This window comes from Oncorhynchus kisutch, linkage group LG15 (genome assembly GCF_002021735.2).
Source record: "Oncorhynchus kisutch isolate 150728-3 linkage group LG15, Okis_V2, whole genome shotgun sequence".
Classification (NCBI taxonomy): Eukaryota; Metazoa; Chordata; class Actinopteri; order Salmoniformes; family Salmonidae; genus Oncorhynchus; species Oncorhynchus kisutch.
The window spans coordinates 26,214,695-26,235,777 of NC_034188.2; the positions used below are offsets into that span (position 1 = coordinate 26,214,695).

Here is a 21,083-nt window from a genome sequence, read left to right on the forward strand (position 1 = left end):
TCGTGGTGATGACTCAGAGAAAAGCTACATTTCACTTCCTACACAGTCTTCTTAAACCTAATCCCATATCTCACATATAATGACCCCGGAGGAGATGGCTGTCGTTTTACAGGCTCCTAACCAATTGTGCTATTGTCTGTTTTTTTTGCATCCTTTGTAACTTATTTTGTACGTAATGTTTCTACCACCGTCTCTTATGACCGATATGAGATGACTCAACTCGTACTGGACGAAAATATTTTCTTTAACGATTCATACGCTAGGATGAACTGCAGATAATGGGCAAGGCCAAAATCCCCGTCATTCGCATAAAGAAGAGACAGAGATTCCGGGGACGTAGGCCGGGGTGGGTAATTCGCCTCTACCATCAGTCCTATTAGCCAACGTGCAATCATTGTTAAATAAACTGGATGATCTCCGATCAAGACTATCCTACCAACGGGACATTCAAAACTGTAATATCTTATCTTTCACAGTATCGTAGCTGAACAATGCCATGGATAACATATAGGTAGTTGGGTTTTCCGTGCATCGGCAAGATAGAACAGCTGCCTCTTGTAAGACAAGAGGTGGCGGTCTGTGTCTATTTGTCAATAACAGCTGGTGCACAAAATCAAATATTAAGGAAGTCGCTAGGTTTTGCTCGCCTGAGGTAGAGAATCTCACGATAAGCTGTAGACCACCCCGAAGTTGTTATCTATATTTTTCGCAGCTGTCTATTTACCACCAAAAACTGATGCTGGCACTAAGCTGTATAAGGCCATAAGCAAACAAGAAAATACTCATCCAGAGGCGGCGCTCATAGTTGCAGCAGACTTTAATGCAGGGAAACTTAAATTTGTTTTACCTCATTTCTACCAGCATGTTACATGTGCAACCAGAGGGGGAAAAAACTCTAGACCACCGGTAGGCCACGCGTACAAAGCTCTCCCTCGTCCTCCATTTGGCAAATCTGACCATAACCCTATCCTCCTGATTCCAGCTTACAATCAAAAACTAAAGAAGGAAGTACCAGTGACTTGCTCAAAAGGGAAGTGGTCAGATGACACAGATGCTAAGCTACAGGACTGTTTTTCTAGCACAGACTGGAATATGATCCAGGATCCTTCCGATGACATTGAGGAGTACACCACATCAGTCACTGGCTTCATCAATAAGTGCATCGAGGACATTGTCCCCACAGTGACCATAAAAACATACCCAAACCAGAAGCCATGGTTTACATGAAGCATTTGCACTGAGCTAAAGGGTAGAGCTGCCACTTTCAAGGAACAGGACTCTAACCCGGACGCTCATAAGAAATCCTGCTATGCTATAGACAGCCTATAGGGAGGAGGTCAGAGGCCTGGCTGTGTGGTGCCAGGATAACAACCTCTTCCTCAACGTGATCAAAACAAAGGAGATGATCGTTGACTACAGGAAAAGGAGTGCCGAGCACACCACATTCTAATCGACAGGGCTGTGGTGGAGCGGGTTGAGAGCTTCAAGTTCCTTGGTGTCCATGGGTCCTCAGATCCTCAAAAAGTTATACAGCTCCATCAAGAGCATCCTGCATCCTGCTCTTGATGGAGCTGTATAACTTTTTGAGGATCTGAGGACCCATGTCAAATCTTTTCAAACTACAGAGGGGGAATATGCGTTGTTGTGCCCTCTTCACAACTGTCTTGGTATGTTTGGGCCATGATAGTTTGTGGGTTGCATCACTGCCTGGTATGGCAACTGCTCAGCCTCCAACTGCAAGGAACTACAGAGGGTGGTGCGTATGACCCAGTTCATCACCAAGCTTCCTGCCATCAAGGACTTCTATACCAGGCGGTGTCAGAGGAAGGCCCTAAAAATTGCCGAAGACTCCAGCCACCCTAGTCATAGACTGTTCTCTCTGCTACCGCACGACAAGCAGTACCGGAGCGCCAAGTCTAGATCCAAAAGGCTTCTTAACAGCTTCTAACCCCAAGCCATTAGACTCCTGAACAGCTAATCAAATGGTAACCTGGACTATTTGCATTTCACTGTGACACATGTGACAAATACATTTGATTTGATTTGATTGAACAGTCCAATCTACATGAATGTAGGTTTGATCAAATTGGAAGGGAAATGAGTTGAACTTTATTTACAATCTGTCTTCTGCAAATGAAGGTGATTTTGTTGTGTGCAGAAGAGAGACTGCTACCTGTTGGTTTTGATTTGAAAGCTTCAGCATAATGTTGCTGTCTCTTGGCATGATCATTTTCCACAACATGTGATTAAGTTGTGGTGTCGCGCCTCTCATCGAGAAGGGGGTATCTGCATCCCAATATGGCAAGCGGAGTATTGGCGACAGGTTAGACGGTTTTGATTGAACTGTGTTTGTTTTCTTCCATTCCGTACAGCGAGAGTTTGGACTTCTGTTTTAAAGCGACAGGATAAGTCAGTCATACTTCATTGTTAGTTTTACACAAATAATTATACATTTTCAGTTATAAAACTGACAATTGTTTATTTTTTATTACAGTACTGATGAAGGGGTGTACTGTTGCTTCATGCATTGCATGCATGTGCTTACTGTCACCCTTATATTGACTGTTATGTAGTAGTGGGAGGCACTGTAAAGGCACCGTAGCACAGCCCAATCAGCATTGAGGGGCAACAAATCTGCCCAATTAGTTGATTCACTTTCCATACAGCCACTCCTTTTGATACAACCACTCGCCCATACGCCGGTCACCATATTGGGCTGCAGCTACCCATACTTGGAGAGAGGAAGGGTTGTCATGGTAACCTTCCTCATTGGCCCCTTCACTTCTTCCGCCTCCTTCTTTTTATCCCACCATCCCCACCTCCCCTCATCTTCTATTTCTCTTTCGCTCCACACAGGAAAACAAAACAGTATTAGCCTCCCACACAAAGAGGCTGGACACCTCTGCAGATGAACATTGAAGTGAAGTGGACATTGCTGGTAAGAACAGAGACAGAGGATGAAAGTGAAAGTGAGGGTGTTTGTGCTTTTTCTCTGTCCACCGACAAAAGTGAACCCCCTGCTAGAGGAGGGAGATGGCAGGGTGCTTCACCTACTGCAGAGATTCTTATCTGCTTCTAGACTTAGGGCTCTACTCAGTCTGTAAAATTGAAGCGTTACAGAATCCGCATTGAAATGTAAAGGTAATTTCATATGCAGTGTTTACCTTGAATGCGGTCTCTGCTAAAGCGGGAACATTGCCTTAAAATTTCCATCACACTGTAAAGCTGAATTTCCGCGACACAGATTGAGTAGAGCCCCTAGTCTACATTAAGTGAGCAGTACAGTAGCGTTATTTGCCAGAGTGCTCCTGTTGCTGATTGTGAATTGCATTAGAGATCTTCCTAAAACGGATGGCATTGATATTTGGTCATTGTTTGTTGTAACCAATAAAGAGGTAGTCGGGAAGAGTGTAGTTCATCTGAAGTCCAGACTGTCTCACTGTTGAGATGTGTGAAGCCACGAATGCATGTAGAATTACAAACACTCTCTCCTTCAGGGACAGTGGCTGCATTATCATTGACACTGCAACTCTGACAGCCAAGACAGCAAACCAACCAGTCAGCCATGACAGCGGCCCCCTACCTTACCTCCAGCGACCCTCTGTCAGCTGCCATGACTTCTAATCCCGTCTTGACCCTGGTCATCCCCATGACCCCGACCCCTTACCCCTGGATGGAGGAGGAGCACATGCAGGTACACACCATCCTGATTGTCATCATCTTCTGTGTGGTCTGCTTCCTGCTCCTGGTAGCCTTCTTCTACGCTTTCTGCATCCGTTGCACACTGAAGCCATCCCCCAAAGACTCCCGGCCTGCCCACAGCTGCAGTCTGGAGCGTGAGGATGCCACCTTCTGCCGCAGCTCCTCCGACTGCCAGTCGGTTGGGAACGTGGTCTGAATGGAGGCGAGTACGTGAGAGAACTAGAGAGGAAGGCTGAGAGGAGAGAAAGGCTGAGAAGAGAGGAAGGCTGAGAAGAGAGGAAGGCTGAGAGGAGAGGAAGGCTGAGAAGAGAGGAAGGCTGAGAAGAGAGGAAGGCTGAGAAGAGAGGAAGGCTGAGAAGAGAGGAAGGCTGAGAAGAGAGGAAGGCTGCGAGGAGAGGAAGGCTGAGAAGAGAGGAAGGCTGAGAGGAGAGGAAGGCTGAGAGGAGAGGAAGGCTGAGAGGAGAGGAAGGCTGAGAGAAGAGGAAGGCTGAGAGGAGAGGAATTCAGTATGTGTGTATGTCAATGAAAACAAGCTCCATTAGACTCTCCAGTTATGCCGTCACCTTGTTTTATTTCCACACAGTGTTGACATGTTGTTCTGTTCAGTTAGTGCAGTAGGCGATGTCGTTCTGTTCAGTAGGCGATGTTGTTCTATGTTGTCTGTCAGTGTTGTGCTGTTCAGTTAGTGCAGTAGGCTATGTTGTTCAGTTCAGTTTTATAATTTTTTATTTGCATTTTTTAACCCTCATTTCACCAGGTAAGTTGGCTGAGAACACATTCACATTTCCAGCAACGACCTGTGGAATAGTTACAGAGAAGTGGGGATAAATGAGCCAATTGTAAGCTGAGGATGATTAGGTGATTAGAGCAGTAGCCTGTTTTTCTGTTTGGTTAGTGCAGTAGGCAATGTTGTTTTATGTTTTTCTGTTCAGTTAGTGCAGTAGGCTATGTTGTTTTATGTTTTTATGTTCAGTTCGTGCAGTAGGCTACATTGTTTTATGTTTTTCTGTTCAGTTTGTGCAGTAGGCTGTGTTGTTTTATGTATTTTCTGTTCAGTTAGTGCAGTAGCCATGTTGTTTTATAGGTTTCTGTTCAGTTAGTGCAGTAGGCTATGTTGTTTTATAGTTTTCTGTTCAGTTAGTGCAGTAGGCTATGTTGTTTTATAGGTTTCTGTTCAGTTAGTGCAGTAGGCTATGTTGTTTTATAGTTTTCTGTTCAGTTAGTGCAGTAGGCTATGTTGTTTTATAGGTTTCTGTTCAGTTAGTGCAGTAGCCATGTTGTTTTATAGTTTTCTGTTCAGTTAGTGCAGTAGACGTGTTGTTTTATAGGTTTCTGTTCAGTTAGTGCAGTAGACTATGTTGTTTTATAGTTTTCTGTTCAGTTAGTGCAGTAGACATGTTGTTTTATAGTGTTCTGTTCAGTTAGTGCAGTAGACGTGTTGTTTTATAGTGTTCTGTTCAGTTAGTGCAGTAGACGTGTTGTTTTATAGTTTTATGTTCAGTTAGTGCAGTAGGCTATGTTGTTTTATAGTTTTATGTTCAGTTAGTGCAGTAGGCTATGTTGTTTTATAGTTTTATGTTCAGTTAGTGCAGTAGACATGTTGTTTAATAGTTCTCTGTTCAGTTAATGCAGTAGACGTGTTGTTTTATAGTTTTCTGTTCAGTTAGTGCAGTAGACATGTTGTTTTATAATTCTCTGTTCAGTTAGTGCCGTCGGCTCTGCACGAGGAAGAAGACTCAGTCATGTAGCAGGAGCTAACATTGAAAGGCAGAATACGTTTAGAGTTCAAAATGAACTAGCTACTGTGCATTCGGAAATAATTCAGACCCCTTTACTTTTCCCACATTTTGGTACATAACAGCCTTATTCTTAAATGGATTAAATAAAACATTTTCCTACTCAATCTACGCACAATACCACAGAAAGACAAAGCGAAAATAGGTTTTAAAACAAAATACCTTATTTCCATACTTTTTCAGACACTTTGCTATGAGACTTGAAATTAAGCTCAGGTGCATCCTGTTTCCATTGATCATCCTTGAGATGTTTCTAAAACACACCACAAATGTCTTCTTAACCAACTATAGTTTCTACTTTGTGCATGACACAAGTCATTCTTTCCAACAATTGTTTACAGGCAGATAATTGGCTTTAGAAGCTTCTGATAGGCTAATTGACATCATTGGAGTTAATTGGAGGTGTACCTGTGGATGTATTTCAAGGCCGACCTTCAAACTCAGTGCCTTTTTGCTTGACATAATGGGAAAATCAAAAGAAATCAACCAAGACCTCAGAAAGTTGCAGGCCTCCACAAGTCTGGTTCATCCTTGGGACCAATTTCCAAATGCCTGAAGGTACCACGTTCTTCTGTACAAACAATAGTACGCAAGTATAAACACCTTGGGACCACACAGCCGTCATACTGCTCAGGAAGGAGACGCGTTCTGTCTCCAAGAGATGAACGTACTTTGGTGTAAAAAGTGCTAATCAATCCCAGAACAACAGCAAAGGACCTTGTGAAGATGCTGGATTCAACAGGTACTAAAGTAACTATATCCACAGTAAAACAAGTCCTATATCGACATAACCGAAAGGCCGCTCAGCAAGGAAGAAGCCACTGCTACAAAATCGCCATAAAAAAGCCAGACTACGGATTGCAACTGGATATGGGGACAAAGATTGTACTTTTTGGAGAAATGTCCTCTGGTCTGAATAAAAAAATATATAGCTGTTTGGCCATAATGACCATTGTTTCGTTTGGAGAAAAAAGGGGTAGGCTTGCAAGCCGAAGAACACCATCCCAACCGTGAAGCACGGGGTTGGCAGCATCATGTTGTGGGGGTGCTTTGCTACAGGAGGGACTGGTGCACTTCACAAAATAGATGGCTTCATGAGGAAGGAAAAGTATGTGTATACTGTATGTTGAAGCAACATCTCAAGACATCAGTCAGGAAGTTAAAGCTTGGTCGCAAATGGGTCTTCTAAATGGACAATGACCACAAGCACAGCATAAGTTGTGTCAAAATGGCTTAAGGACAACAAAGTCAAGGTATTGGAGTGGCCATCACAAAGCCCTGACCTCAAACCTATAGAAAATCTATGGGCAGAACTGAAAAAGCGTGCGAGCAAGAAGGCCCACAAACCTGACTCGGTTACACCAGCTCTGTCAGGAGGAATGGGCCAAAATTCACCCAACTTATTGTGGGAAGCTTGTGGAAGGCTCCCCGAAACGTTTGACCCAAGTTAAACAATTTAAAGCCAATGCTACCAAATACTAATTGAGTGTATGTAAACTTATGACCCACTGGGAATGTGATGAAAGAAATAAAAGCTGAAATAAATCATTCTCTCTACTATTATTCTGACATTTCACATTCTTAAAATAAAGTGGTGATTCTAACTGACCTAAAACAGGGAATTTTTACTAGGATTAAATGTCAGGAATTGTGGAAAACTGAGTTTAAATGTATTTGGTTAAGGTGTATGTAAACTTCTGACTTCAACTGTGTATATATAGACAGCCTTCATTTCTCAGAACAAGAATAGACTGACGAGTTTCAGAAGAAAGTGCTTTGTTTCTAGTCATTTTGAGCCTGTAATCAAACCCACAAATGCTGAAGCTCCAGATAATCAACAAGTCTAAATAAGGCCAGTTTTATTGCTTCTTTAAACAGCAAAACGGTTTTCAGCTGTACTAACATAATTGCAGAAGGGTTTTCTAATGATCAATTAGCCTTTTAAAATGATCAACTTGGATTAGCTAACACAACGTGCCACTGGAACACAGGAGTGATGGTTGCTGATAATGGGCCTCTGTACACCTATGTAGATATTCCATTAAAAATCTGCCGCTTCCAGCTGCAATAGTCATTTACAACATTAACAATGTCACACAGTATTTCTGATGATTTTGATGTTATTTTAATGGACAAAATATGATTTTCTTTCAATAACAGGGACATTTCTATGTGACCCCAAACTGTTGAACGGTTGTGTATACATTTACACAATAGATATACGGGGGATTGGAAAGTATATATTTTCCTTTATTATGTTCCCCTAAGCCTACCACACCTCCCCTAATTGGAGTAAACTTCAGCTTAAATAATGGCCACAATTGATTTCAAGAAATTTTGCGTAATGTGGTTGCATCATATTTCTTTGCATACTTTCAGTTGAAGCTTGCATTGATGCATTGAGTAGTGCCCTCCTCTGCTCCATTTCGCAAACTTCAATTTGGACACATACTCCGACCCTCCCGTGCTCGGAGCACAGTAGTATTCATTTTGAGAAACCCACAGACACACACACACACACACACACAGTGTGAGTAAGTGATAAGAAGTGTTGGTTTAACTGGACAGCTGGGATGTTGATCATTAAAGTTGCAGAGAGCAGACGGTCAGAGAGCCTTTGGTGAGAAGGTGAGTCACTGCTGCCACCTGATGACCGGCTAGCTGGCTCACAAACCTTTAGCAGTCATTGACTTTAGTACTTAATTTAATGCACATTCTCATAGACAGACCAGTGATGACAGTTAAAGCCCCAACTCCAAGCTAGCGTTTGTGAATGACAGTTTAGGGTGATGTTGATTAAAATAGTTCACACAATAATATATTTGTTCCCTCGTTCTCAGATTCTCTCAGAAACCTTTGCAACAAATTGGTTCAACGACAGGGAGTATCATGTTACAAAAACATCTGATTACAGAATATAATGTTTTGATGGCAGTGATTTCGAAATAATGTCAGTTATGACAGCCTTCGTCCTCCAGCTGTGTTGTAAGTGAGATGGCCATAAACAGAATCTCTCTCTCTCTCTCTGATGCAGTGTGGACTGTGTCGCCATGGAGACTGTAGAATGGCTTTTTATGACCCAATACCCCAGCCGCCACCATGTCACAGATGTTGTGGGCTTGGTCTTCTCTGGAGCCCCTGCCACCACCATGCATGCATCACCTATGGTCTCAAACTAGGAGGAGAGCAAAGGGTTAACCTATTACACACACACACACACACACACGTAGTCCTGACCTTACAGGTGTTGACAGCAGGCTCTTCCTTGCGCAGTCTCTTGGCCACGGGTTTGGGGATCATCCCGTATAGCAGATCCTCTGTCTTCTTCGTTGCCAAGTCCAGCATCTTCATACTGTCCTCCACTTCTTCTGTTCCTCCAATCACCACAGGGGGCGACAGAGAGGGGTAACAGCACTGAGTCAATCTGACCATAGACGTACCGTTGGTCGCACCCTATTCCCTTTATAGTGCCAGTACCAGGGCTCTACTGGACTCATGCATACTCAGGTCGTTGATATAGAGACCGGTTTTAAACATGGCACTCAGACTCTCCATTCTGTAGAAGTACACACACAGATCCCAGAGCTATTACCTTTAGTTCAGTGAGCTAACACTGTCTAGAGATAAACATGAACATGCCTATGTTATTACCGGTATGCAGAAATGAACACCTGTAAACAGAGAGAGAGGAAACACCAGTGTAAAGGATTGTGCATCTGCATTGCTCTGTGGAGTTTTAGGCTGGGAATCTGTAAAACACTTTGTGATGTTAAAAGGGCATTATAAAATAAATGTGATTGATTGAGTGTGGGTGTATTAAGGTAACTTGATTAAGTAATGTTGTATCTTGTAATGTCACAGGAGGCTGCTGAGGGGAGGACGGCTCATAACAATGTCTGGAAAGGAGTAAATGGAATGGTATCAAACACACTGAAGCCAGGTGTTTGATGTGTTCGATACCGTTCCATTGATTCCGTTTCAGACATTACTATGAGCCCATCCACCCCAATTAAGGTGCCACCGGCCACCTGTGAATGTACTCCGGAGAAGAACAATCACTGGCCAATTAGCTGTAAAAGAACCAGACTGCCTGATTAAAACCTCATTGGCAGCTAATGATGTGCATAGTAAATGATGTGTGCTCCCTCTCCGGCCTCTAGGTCACCAGGCTGCTCGTTAGGGCGCACACCTGTCACCAGCAGTACGCACATAATGACACTCACCTGGAGTCCATCACCTCCTTGATTACCTGCCCTTTATAAGTCACTCCCTTTGGTGTCTTCCCCAGTCGTCACTGTTCCTGTTTCATGTCGGTGCGCTGTTTGTGTGTCTTGTTTTGGGCATATATTTATTAAGTATTCACTCCCTGAACTTTCTTCCCGACTCTCAGTGTACAGTGTGCTATGTTGAGGTACTAATTTTGAAGCGCTGCCAAGTTTGAAGAGCATCAGAAACAGAGATAATTGGTGTTGTATAAAAATTATGATTATGATTAACTAATGCTATTCAAGAGAAAAGGGGTAACCAACAATGATATTGGAATAAATGCATGGAAGTAACTCAATATGATTAGATTTTTGATGTTTGTAATAATAATAATAATTAGGTGGGTGATTATACAGTATGTGTCCTATAGTGCGTATTTATACATGAGTGAACTGGAATTGTATTTATTTTCATATCCCAACTCCTCCTGAGACACCCTCAGAGAGTGGGGTAACGGCCAGCGTCTGCCATTAACAAAGGCTCCATGGCACATTGACAGATTTTTCACCCTGTCGGCTCGGGGATTCGAACTAGCTACCTTTTTGGTTACTACCCCAGCGCTCTAACTGCTAGGCTACCCGCCGCCCGGTGTGTGTGTCTCTTACACAGGGGTTCACAGGAAGATGATGGACTCCGACTCAGTCATGTATCTCATCTGACCCTTCAGTTTCAGACAGCGGCTGCTATCACTGCATCAAAAACACACACACAAACACACATTAAGGCAGCCCCCCCTCACCTCTCTGATTCAGAGGGGTTGGGTTAAATGTGGAAGACACATTTCAGTTGAAGGCATTCAGTTGTAGAACTGACTAGGTATCCCCCTTTCCCCAAGGTTAGGTTAGTGTTGGTGTGTGAGAGTTTCTCAATCCTGGAGCTGGGGACTCAAAGGTGTGCACATTTTTGTTTTTGCCCTAGCACTAACACAGTCAGGAAGGCATCATTGATCCTCCTCCCATCCAGGTCAGGGAAGACTGGCCATGCCAGAGCCCACGTGGTGCCCTACCATGACCTACATAGAGCACACAGAGATCAATTAAATACGTTAGCTTTTGGCATGGATAGCTAAGCTTTTAGCATGGATAACTAAGCTTATAGACTGGATATATTTTAGCATGGATGGCTAAGCTTATAGAATGGATAGCTTTTAGCATAGATAGCTAAGCTTTTAACATGGATAGCCTTAAGCATGGATAGTTAAGCGTTTAGCCTGGATCGCTAAGCTTTTAACATAGATAGCTTTAAGCATGGGTAGTTAAGCTTTTAGCATGTATAGTTAAGCTTTTAACATGGATAGCTTTAAGCATGGATAGCTAAGCTTATAGAATGGATAGCTTTAAGCATGGATAGTTAAGCTTTTAACATGGATAGCTTTAAGCATGGATAGTTAAGCTTTTAGCATGGATAGCTAAGCTTTTAGCATGGATAGCTTTAGTGTGGCTTTAGCACACTGATACAGTACAGTAATTGTGTGTTAATAAATATTAATTTGTTACTCAAATTACTAACAAAGTACTTTGTTTACAATGAGGCAATGCTGATGATAGCAAATATCCAGATGATATCAGACTGGTCTTCAGGGGAGGAGAAGACTGATGGTTTACCTGTCTTAAGGCAATGTTGAAGGGGAAGACTTCGATGAAGCTGGTGATAGGCAGAGTCTCCAGCTCCTCCTCATCCTCCTTCGTGATGTAACAGCAAGGGGTTGTTAAAATTCAACCTGGGAAGAAAATACAAACATCACAGGCCATTTAGAAAACCCCACATAACTTCCTGGTGCACTCTACACATGACATATCATGTCAACTATAACCAGGTTTCCATCCAACCTTTTACACAGATTACAGTACATGTCGGCAAAAGAATGTAATGACAAATCAAAATGATCTTTTGTCCATAATAATCTCATCATGTAGGCTATACCCGCAAGGTATCTGCCAGCTGTTGGCTAAGGCACACTTGCAAAACCATAGTGGGCACATTTGCTATTTAACACAACATTTTTAGTGACAAAACATCAGTAGAGTTGAAAATGCAATGGAAACCCATTTAACTTGTATTATTTATCCTGTTCATAGGAATTTAAGTGCAAAAGTTATTTTTATGTTTTATGTTGTTCATGTTGTCACGCACAGACTTTAATCCATAACAAGTCGATTTGATGGAAACACATATCTGGTTGGAAAATTCGCATATTGTTTTATTTAAAAAAAATCTGTTGCCAACTGTATGGTAACCTAGCTCTAGCTAGTGAAACTTTTTGAAAAGCTCTACATACAGTTGAAGTCTGAAGTTTACATACACATTAGCCAAATACATTTAATCTCAGTTTTTCACAATTCATGACATTTAATCCTAGTAAAAATTCCTTGTTTTAGGTCAGTTACCACCTTATTTTAAGAATGTGAAATGTCAGAATAATGGTAGAGAAAATGAATTATTTCGGCTTTTATTTCTGTCATCATAACCCTAGTGGGTCAGAAGTTTATATACACTCAGTTAGTATTTGGTAGCATTGCCTTTAAATTGTTTAACTTGGGTCAAACGTTTCGGGTAGCCTTCCACAAGCTTCCCACAATAAGTTGGGTGAACTATTCCTCCTGACAGAGCTGGTGTAACTGAGTCAGGTTTGTAGCTTCCTTGCTCTCACACGCATTTTCAGTTCTGCCCACACATTTTCTATGGGATTGAGGTCAGGGCTTTGTGATGGCCACTCCAATAGCTATGCTTGGGGTCATTGTCCATTTGCAAAAAAAAAACAAAGAAATAGAAAACATAGAAATAAAGAAACTAGAATGCCCACCCTAGTCACTGCCCACCCTAGTCACACCCTGGCCTAACCAAAATAGAGAATAAAAGCTCTCTATGGCCAGGGCGTGACAACGTCCATCTCTAGGAGACAGTACGCGTCTCCTTCCTGAGCGGTATGACGGCTGCGTGGTCCCATGGTGTTTATACTTGCGTACTATTGTTTGTTCAGATGAACGTGGTACCTTCAGGCATTTGGAAATTGCTCGCAAGGATGAACCAGACTTGTGGAGGTCCACATTTCTTTTCTGAGGTCTTAGCTGATTTCTTTTGATTTTCCCATAATGTCAAGCAAAGAGGCACTGAGTTTGAAGGTCGGACTTGAAATACATCCACAGGTACACCTCCTAATGACTCAAATTATGTCAATTATCCTATCAGAAGCTTCTAAAGTCATGACATAATTTACTGGAATTTTCCAAGCTGTTTAAATGCACAGTCAACTTAGTGTATGTCAACTTCTGACCCACTGGAATTGTGATACAGTGAATTATGAGTGAAATAATCTGTCTGTAAACAATTGTTGGAAAAATGACATATGTCAGTAGATGTCCTAACTGACTTGCTAAAACTGTAGTTTGTTAATAAGAAATTTGTGGAGTGGTTGAAAAACGAGTTTTAATGACTCCAACCTAAGCGTATGTAGTTTTTACAACTGTGGATGAAATCCATGATTATCAATTTTATGACTTCAGACTTACAAATCTGACATTTATGAATCTAATGCAGGTTGATTTGTTTAAAAAGTGTTTCTGACCTCATGGTGACGTGTGAGTAGTCCTCTGTTCAGACAGCACCTCCACATGGATGTCTGTGTCGTAGAACTGTTTCTCCATCTGCCTCAACTGGCCTATGGTGTAGTGCAGGTAGCCTGTATGCTTACTCCTACAGGACACAGAGGGAAGGGGAGGGGAGGGGTGAGAGTGTCGTTGGTGAATGGTTGGTGGAGTAATACTGTTATCTCTCTCATCTCTCTCTCTTTCTCCTCTCTCTCTCTTCTCTCTCTCTTCTCTCTGTCTCCTCTCTCTCTTCTCTCACTCTCTCTTTGTTCTTCTCTCTGTCTCCTCTCTCCCTCTCTCTCTCCTCTCTCTGTCTCCTCTCTCTCTCCTCTCTCTTTCTCTCCTGTCATTTACATTTCAATTTAAGGGGAATTGTATGGGAAACATATGTTTGCATTGCCAAAGCAAGTGAAATAAATAAACAATACAAAATTAGCAGTAAACATTACAATCACAATGACATTGTCCTATTAAGTACATATACAGTGCTACAATGATGTGTAAATAGTTAAAATACAAAAGGAAAATGAATTTAAAAAAATATATACAACTTGTTTCTACAATGGTTTCCCTTTTCCTGTGGAAACAGATCATAAATCTTCCTGCTATGATGGCACACTGTAGTATTTCACCCAATATTATATGGGAGTTTATCAAAATTGGATTTGTTTTCAAATTCTTTGTGGGTCTGTGTAATCTGAGGGAAATATGTGTCTCTATGGTCATAGATTTGTCAGGAGGTTAAAAAGTGCAGCTCAGTTTCCACCTAATTTTGTAGGTAGTGTGGCCATAGCCTGTCTTCTCTTCAGAGCCAGGTCTGCCTTCGGCGGCCTTTCTCAATAGCAAGGCTACACTCACTGAGTCTGTACATAGTCAAATGTCAGGTATTCTGCCACATGTACTCTCTGTTTAGGGAGAGTAAATAGCATTCTAGTTTGCTCAGTTTTTTTGTAAAGTCTTTCCAATATAATTATCTTTTTGTTTTCTCATGATTTGGTTCGGTCTAATTGTGTTGCTGTCCTGGGGCTCTGTGGGGTCTGTTTGTGTTTGTGAACAGAGCCCCAGGACCAGCTTGCTTAGGGGACTCTTCTCCAGGTTTATCTCTCTGTAGGTGATGTATTTGTTATGGAAGGTTTGGGAATCGCTTCCTTTTAGGTGGTTGTACAATTTAACATCTCTTTTCTGGATTTTGATGATTAGTGGGTATTGGCCTAATTCTACTCTGCATGCATTATTTGGTGTTTTACGTTGTACACAGAGGATATTTTTTACAGAACTCAGCATGCAGTCTCAATTTGGTGGTTGTCCCATTTTGTGAATTCTTTATTGGTGAGTGGACCCCAGACCTCCCAACCACAAAGGGCAATTGGTTCTATAACTGTTTCAAGTATTTTTAGCCAGATCCTAATTGGTATGTCGAATTTTATGTTCCTTTTGATGGCATATAAGGCCCTTCTTGCCTTGTCTCTCAGAACGATCACAGATGTGTGGAAGTTACCTGTGGTGCTGATGTATAGGCGGAGGTATGTATCGTTTTTTGTGTGCTCTAGGGCAACGGTGTCTAGATGGAATTTTTATTCATGGTCCTGCTAACTGGACCTTTTTTGTAACACCATTATTTTTGTCTTACTGAGATTTACTGTCAGGGCCCAAGTCTGACAGAATCTAGGTGCTGCTAGGTGCTGCTGAAGGCCCTCCTTGGTTGGTGTCACGACTTCTACTGAAGGTAACTCCTCTCCCTGTTCGGGCTAGCCGCTGCCGATCCCTTTTTATTTTTCTGGTTGTTTTGTCTGTGTTCCTTTTCACACCTGGTTTCAATTGCTTTGATTTCTGTGGGTATATAGGGCACCTGTTACCTTCCGTAATTCGTGCAGGATTAGGCTTGTGAGTATTAGCGTTCAGTATTCTATGCGGTTTATTGTTTACGCATTGACGTATGTGTAGGTAGTGTCGGAACTGTGGTTGTTCCTCGGTGTACTGACACGAGTTTGTTTTCCTTCGAGCGCGTTGTTTGGGCATTCATCTGGGCCAATTTTGTATTGGTGGACTATGTGTACAGATCTCTACATTAAACACGCTTCTCAAAAAAATCCCTGCTCTCCTGCGCCTGACTCCTACACCTCTCACGTGACGCACTTTATCACAGTTGGGGACAAAAGCATCAGATCATCAGCAAACAGTAGACATTTGACTTCAGATTCTAGTAGGGTGAGGCCGGGTGCTGCAGACTGTTCTAGTGCCCTCACCAATTTGTTGATATATATGTTGAAGAGGGTGGGGCTTAAACTGCATCGCTGTCTCACCCCGGCTTTCTGGAAAGAAATGTGTGTTTTTTGCCGATTTTAACCACACACTTGTTGTTTGTGTACATGGATTTTCTGTCGTATGTTTTTCCCCCAACACCACTTTCCATAAATTTGTATTGAAGACCCTCATGCCAAATTGAGTCAATCTTTTTTTAAATCAACAAAGCATTAGAAGACTTTGCCTTTGTGGTTTGCTTGTTTGTCAATGTGCAGGGTGAATACATGGTCTGTCGTACGGTAATTTGGTAAAAAGCCAATGTGACATTTGCTCAGTACGTTGTTTTCGCTGAGGAAATGTATGAGTCTGCTGTTGATGATAATGCAGAGGATTTTCCGAAGGTTGCTGTTGACGCATATCCCATGGTAGTTATTGGGGTCAAATTTGTCTCCACTTTTCTGAATTAGGGTGGTCAGTCCTTGGTTCCAAATATTGGCAAAGATGCCAAAGCTAAGGATGATGTTAAAGAGTTTAAGTATAGCCAATTGGAATTTGTGGTCTGTATACCATCAACCCCATAGGCCTTTTGGGGTTGGAGGGTTTGCATTTCGTCCTGTAGTTCATTCAGTGTAATTGGAGAATCCAGTGGGTTCTGGTACTCTTTAGTTGTGGATTTCAAGATTTGTATTTGATAATGTATATGTTTTTGCTGTTTGTTCATTGTTATAGAGCCGAAAAGATTGGAGAAGTGGTTTAACCATACATTTCTGTTTTGGATAGATAACTCTTCATGTTCTTGTTTGTTTAGAGTTTTCCAATTTTCCCAGAAGAGGTTAGAGTCTATGGATTCTTCAATTACATTGAGCTGATTTCTGACGTGCTGTTCCTTCTTTTTCTGTAGGGTATTTCTGTATTGTTTTAGTGATTCACCGTAGTGAAGGCACAGGCTCAGGTTTTCGTTTGGATAGGTTTCTCAATTCTTTTCTTAGGTTTTTGCATTCTTCATCAAGCCATTTGTTCATTTTATTAGGTTGTCTGTTTGACATTTTAAGATTTGATAGGGAAGCTGAGAGGTCAAATATGCTGTTTAGGTTTTCTACTGCCAAGTTTACACCTTCACTGTTACAGTGCAACATTTTTTCGAGGAAATTGTCTAAAATAGTTTTTTGGTAGATTTCCACACTTTTCTGCTTCTTATCTATAGCATTTCTTTATTATAGTAAATTGTATTTAGTTCCTTTGGCTTTGATGCCTGTTTTGCTGTGATTTTTGCTGTGATCTGATAGGGGTGTCAGTGGACTGACTGTGAACGCTCTAAGAGACTCTGGGTTGAGGTCAATGATAAAGTATTCTACAGTACTCATATCAAGAGATGAGCTATAGGTGTACCTAACATAGGAGTCCCCTCGAAGCCTAACATTGACTATGTAGATACCCTGGATCCGACAGAGCTGCAGGAGTTGTGACCCGTTTTTGTTGGTTATGTTGTCGTAGTTGTGTCTAGGGGGGCATATGGGGGAGGGAATGCTGTCAAATCCAGGTAGGTGTTTGTGTGTGCTGAGGGTGTCGGGTTCTTGTCCAGTTCTGGCATTTAGGTCGCCACAGACTAGTACATATCCCTGAGACAGGAAATCTCCCCCTCTAGGAGGGAGAAGCTGTCATCATTAAAATATGGGGATTCTAGTGGGGGGAGGAAGGACATCTCTAGCCAGATGTAAAATGTTCCTGTTTTGACTAATTTAATAGAGTGGGTTAGGTCTGCTCTATACCAAATTAGCATACCCCTTGAGTATCTTCCCTGTTTCACAGCTGGTAGATTGGTGTGTGGGACTACCAACTCTCTGTAACCTAGAGGGCAACCAGTGGGTCCGTCTCCTTTATACCATGTTTCTTGTAGGATGACAATGTCTGTATTTCAATTTCTGTGATGAAGTCTGGGTTACTGCTCTTTAGGCCAAAGGCAGATGACCTCAGACTTTGTATATTCCAGGATGAGATAGTAAAAGCTTTGTGTTCCATTGTGTCTAGTGTTTTTTTTGTGTGGTTTAGGCCTGGACCATCACAGTAGGTGTGAGCAGAGCATGTTGATCATCTGATACATACCTCTTATGTCGCAGGATGGGGCTTGGGCAGGTGTAATTGTGGGTGTTGGGCCTGTTACTCTGGTCACAGCCTGGGCATATGTCCTGCTGTCATGCTGAGGTCCTTGCCACAGGGGCGGGGGGCAAGGGGTGGGCAGAAGAGGCATAGGTCTGGTATGGGGGGGCCTATAAGAGTTTGGCCAGGGTTTGTTTGGGGTGGTCTTAGCTGTTTGGGGTGTGGCTGGTGATGCTGTGGTCTGGGTGTAGGTCCTCTTGGCATGTGTTCTCTCAGTAAAGGTCCTTCGGGAGGGTGTCGCGCTGGTCTGTTGCTCTGTTGCTCCTGTGTGAGGTGCTGGGTCTATGGTTGAGAGTGACGTCCTTCAGGGTCCTGGCAAAAGGTGGACCTGGTCGTAAAGGCTGTTCAAGTCCAGAGTGGAGTGGTGGGCCAGGTATATATATATATATTAGGTTTTGAGGCACAGTCTCGCAAAATGCCTGGTGTATGGTGGCAGGGTGAAAGTACTTTCGTGGTAGCCGGGTGGAGATAACCACTTGTGCGTTGGGGAAAGTGGAAGAAGCTTTTTCAATCACTCCCTTGAGTGCTGTTGTCACTCTTTCCTGCTGGGCCCTCAGGTCATTTGTGCCCGTGTGAATGATGATGCGGCTGGGGAACCCTAGTCTGTCCTCTGACAACAGCTCCAGGGCATGCCTAGTGTTTGGCCACTAGAGTTTAGCCAGTTTGTGTTTGGGAAAAAGTGTACCCTCTTGAACGTATTTGCCATTTGAGTCAATGAGGAGCACAATCTCTGGCTTTTGTGTGTCCTCAGTGGATGAGGGGGGGTTGTCAGGAGGGCTATTGGGGGAGCTGACAGGAGGGCTGGTAGGAGGGGGTGGGGTCTGTTGGGTTGGTGGGTCCTGTGCTGTCTGTCCCGTTGTGGTCTGGGCCTGAGGTGGGCTGTTCTGCTGGCTTATATGGGGGGGGGGGTGTCCTGCTCTCTGTCACACCTCAGCTTTCTGACCTTGTCCTTCAGTGCATCCCTCTCAATGATGGAGGAGCAGTCAGTTGTGGGACCTGGGTGTGTTCAGCACTGGGTGCTGTGTTCTCTCTTTGATCCCATAAAAGTCCTGCTGGAACTGCATGAGGAGGCCCTGCACCATTACTGTACCAGACACAACAGAACACAACCACTCATCACAGACACAATACAGAGATATCTAAAACCCTTCTCAACACAACACAACCAGCCATCACAGACACAATACAGAGATATCTAAAACCCTTCTCAACACAACACAACCAGCCATCACAGACACAATACAGAGATATCTAAAACCCTTCTCAACACAACAGAACACAACCACTCATCACAGACACAATACAGAGATATCTAAAACCCTTCTCAACACAACACAACCAGCCATCACAGACACAATACAGAGATATTTAAAACCCTTCTCAACACAACACAACCAGCCATCACAGACACAATACAGAGATATCTAAAACCCTTCTCAACACAACAGAACACAACCACTCATCACAGACACAATACAGAGATATCTAAAACCCTTCTCAACACAACACAACCAGCCATCACAGACACAATACAGAGATATTTAAAACCCTTCTCAACACAACACAACCAGCCATCACAGACACAATACAGAAATATCTAAAACCCTTCTCAACACAACACAACACAACCAGCCATCACAGACACAATACAGAGATATCTAAAACCCTTCTCAACACAACACAACCAGCCATCACAGACACAATACAGAGATATCTAAAACCCTTCTCAACACAACACAACCAGTCATCACAGACACAATACAGAGATATCTAAAACCCTTCTCAACACAACACAACACAACCAGTCATCACAGACACAATACAGAGATATCTAAAACCCTTCTCAACACAACACAACACAACCAGTCATCACAGACACAATACAGAGATATCTAAAACCCTTCTCAACACAACCAGTCATCACAGACACAATACAGAGATATCTAAAACCCTTCTCAACACAACACAACCACTCATCACAGACACAATACAGAGATATCTAAAACCCTTCTCAACACAACACAACCAGTCATCACAGACACAATACAGAGATATCTAAAACCCTTCTCAACACAACACAACCAGTCATCACAGACACAATACAGAGATATCTAAAACCCTTCTCAACACAACACAACACAACCAGTCATCACAGACACAATACAGAGATATCTAAAACCCTTCTCAACACAACACAACACAACCAGTCATCACAGACACAATACAGAGATATCTAAAACCCTTCTCTACACAGCACAACACAACCAGTCATCACAGACACAATACATTGTTCTTCAGAATAATATCTATCAAACCATCAATTAAAAATACATATTTTGGACAGTTTCAGTTTCAGCGCTGGGCCCACCTTGAGGATCTTGTCGTAACCGAACTTCCCAGAACCAGCTCAGAGAAACATAGTCCAGGAGGGAGAGTTTCAATAGGCCAACAGTCCTCTGACATGCACCTGCAACAGAAGAATAAATTTTAACCCTAGCTCAAAGACTGGGTTCCTTATACAGTTTGGTCCATTTGATTGATGAGTTGTTCAAAATCAAATCGTTTCCTTGTTACCAAGGTCTAAAAGCAATGTGACGTTGCTCTGTATGACTTTACACTGCATTTACAAACACTTTCGTAGGGCACTGTCTAATTTTATTTTGTCTATAGCACTACCTTCTGAAGACTTCCTCTTTCCTTCCTTTCCTCCTTGCAGCCACTGTTTCATCGACAGATCCTCTAGACAATCCATTTAAAAGGAACCTTCATAACACAAACCTTTGAGCTTCAATGAGTATTGTACTGTTGTCAGCTGTCACTTCCTGGTGGTCCTCCAGCTGACAGCAACACCCTGTATAGGGGCCAGCACTCACTAGCAGAAGACACAAGTCAAGTGGGTTTCCGCCCCTCTATGTTTTGTGCAAAAGAGTTTGATAATGTATCACTGTCTACTGTTTCAAGAAAGATTATATTTATCTATTCAAAAACATACACTAACCAAAAGGTGTCACATTTTACGTTCAGTGGTGCTAAATTAGCAGGTACAGTGTAATTACATGGTTTTACATTGTTCCATAAACTCTAGACTATATGATTTATTTGGGCAATTTTCAGTAGTTTATGTAGTTGTCAAATTCTGTCTGGGGACTATGAGTCAGGATGACTGGGCTGTTTTCTTTCAGGACAGAGAGGGGACTGTAGAGCATTTCTAATGGTGAGACAATCCATAAGCAATCTCATGCCTGTTATGGAGAAAACATCCAGAAAAACTCTGCCATTAATCAATGTCCCAAAACAACATTTGGATTACATTGGTTACGGCTTTAGAAAA

General features: G+C 42.4%; 1 long non-coding RNA gene across 2 annotated transcripts; it reads right to left on the reverse strand.

Annotated features, from left to right (window-relative positions):
* Nucleotides 1-7,572: 7,572 nt before the first annotated feature.
* LOC116353583 (uncharacterized) lies at nucleotides 7,573-20,530 on the reverse strand. Of its 2 annotated transcripts, XR_004203004.1 has the most exons (7): nucleotides 20,429-20,530; nucleotides 20,121-20,219; nucleotides 17,699-18,836; nucleotides 13,330-13,457; nucleotides 9,150-11,484; nucleotides 8,741-9,054; nucleotides 7,573-8,673 (listed from the first exon to the last, which is right to left on the reverse strand). It is a non-coding gene; the product is annotated as an uncharacterized LOC116353583 (long non-coding RNA). The 2 variants fall into 2 exon arrangements; XR_004203003.1 differs by having other exon boundaries at nucleotides 8,741-11,484.
* Nucleotides 20,531-21,083: the final 553 nt, after the last annotated feature.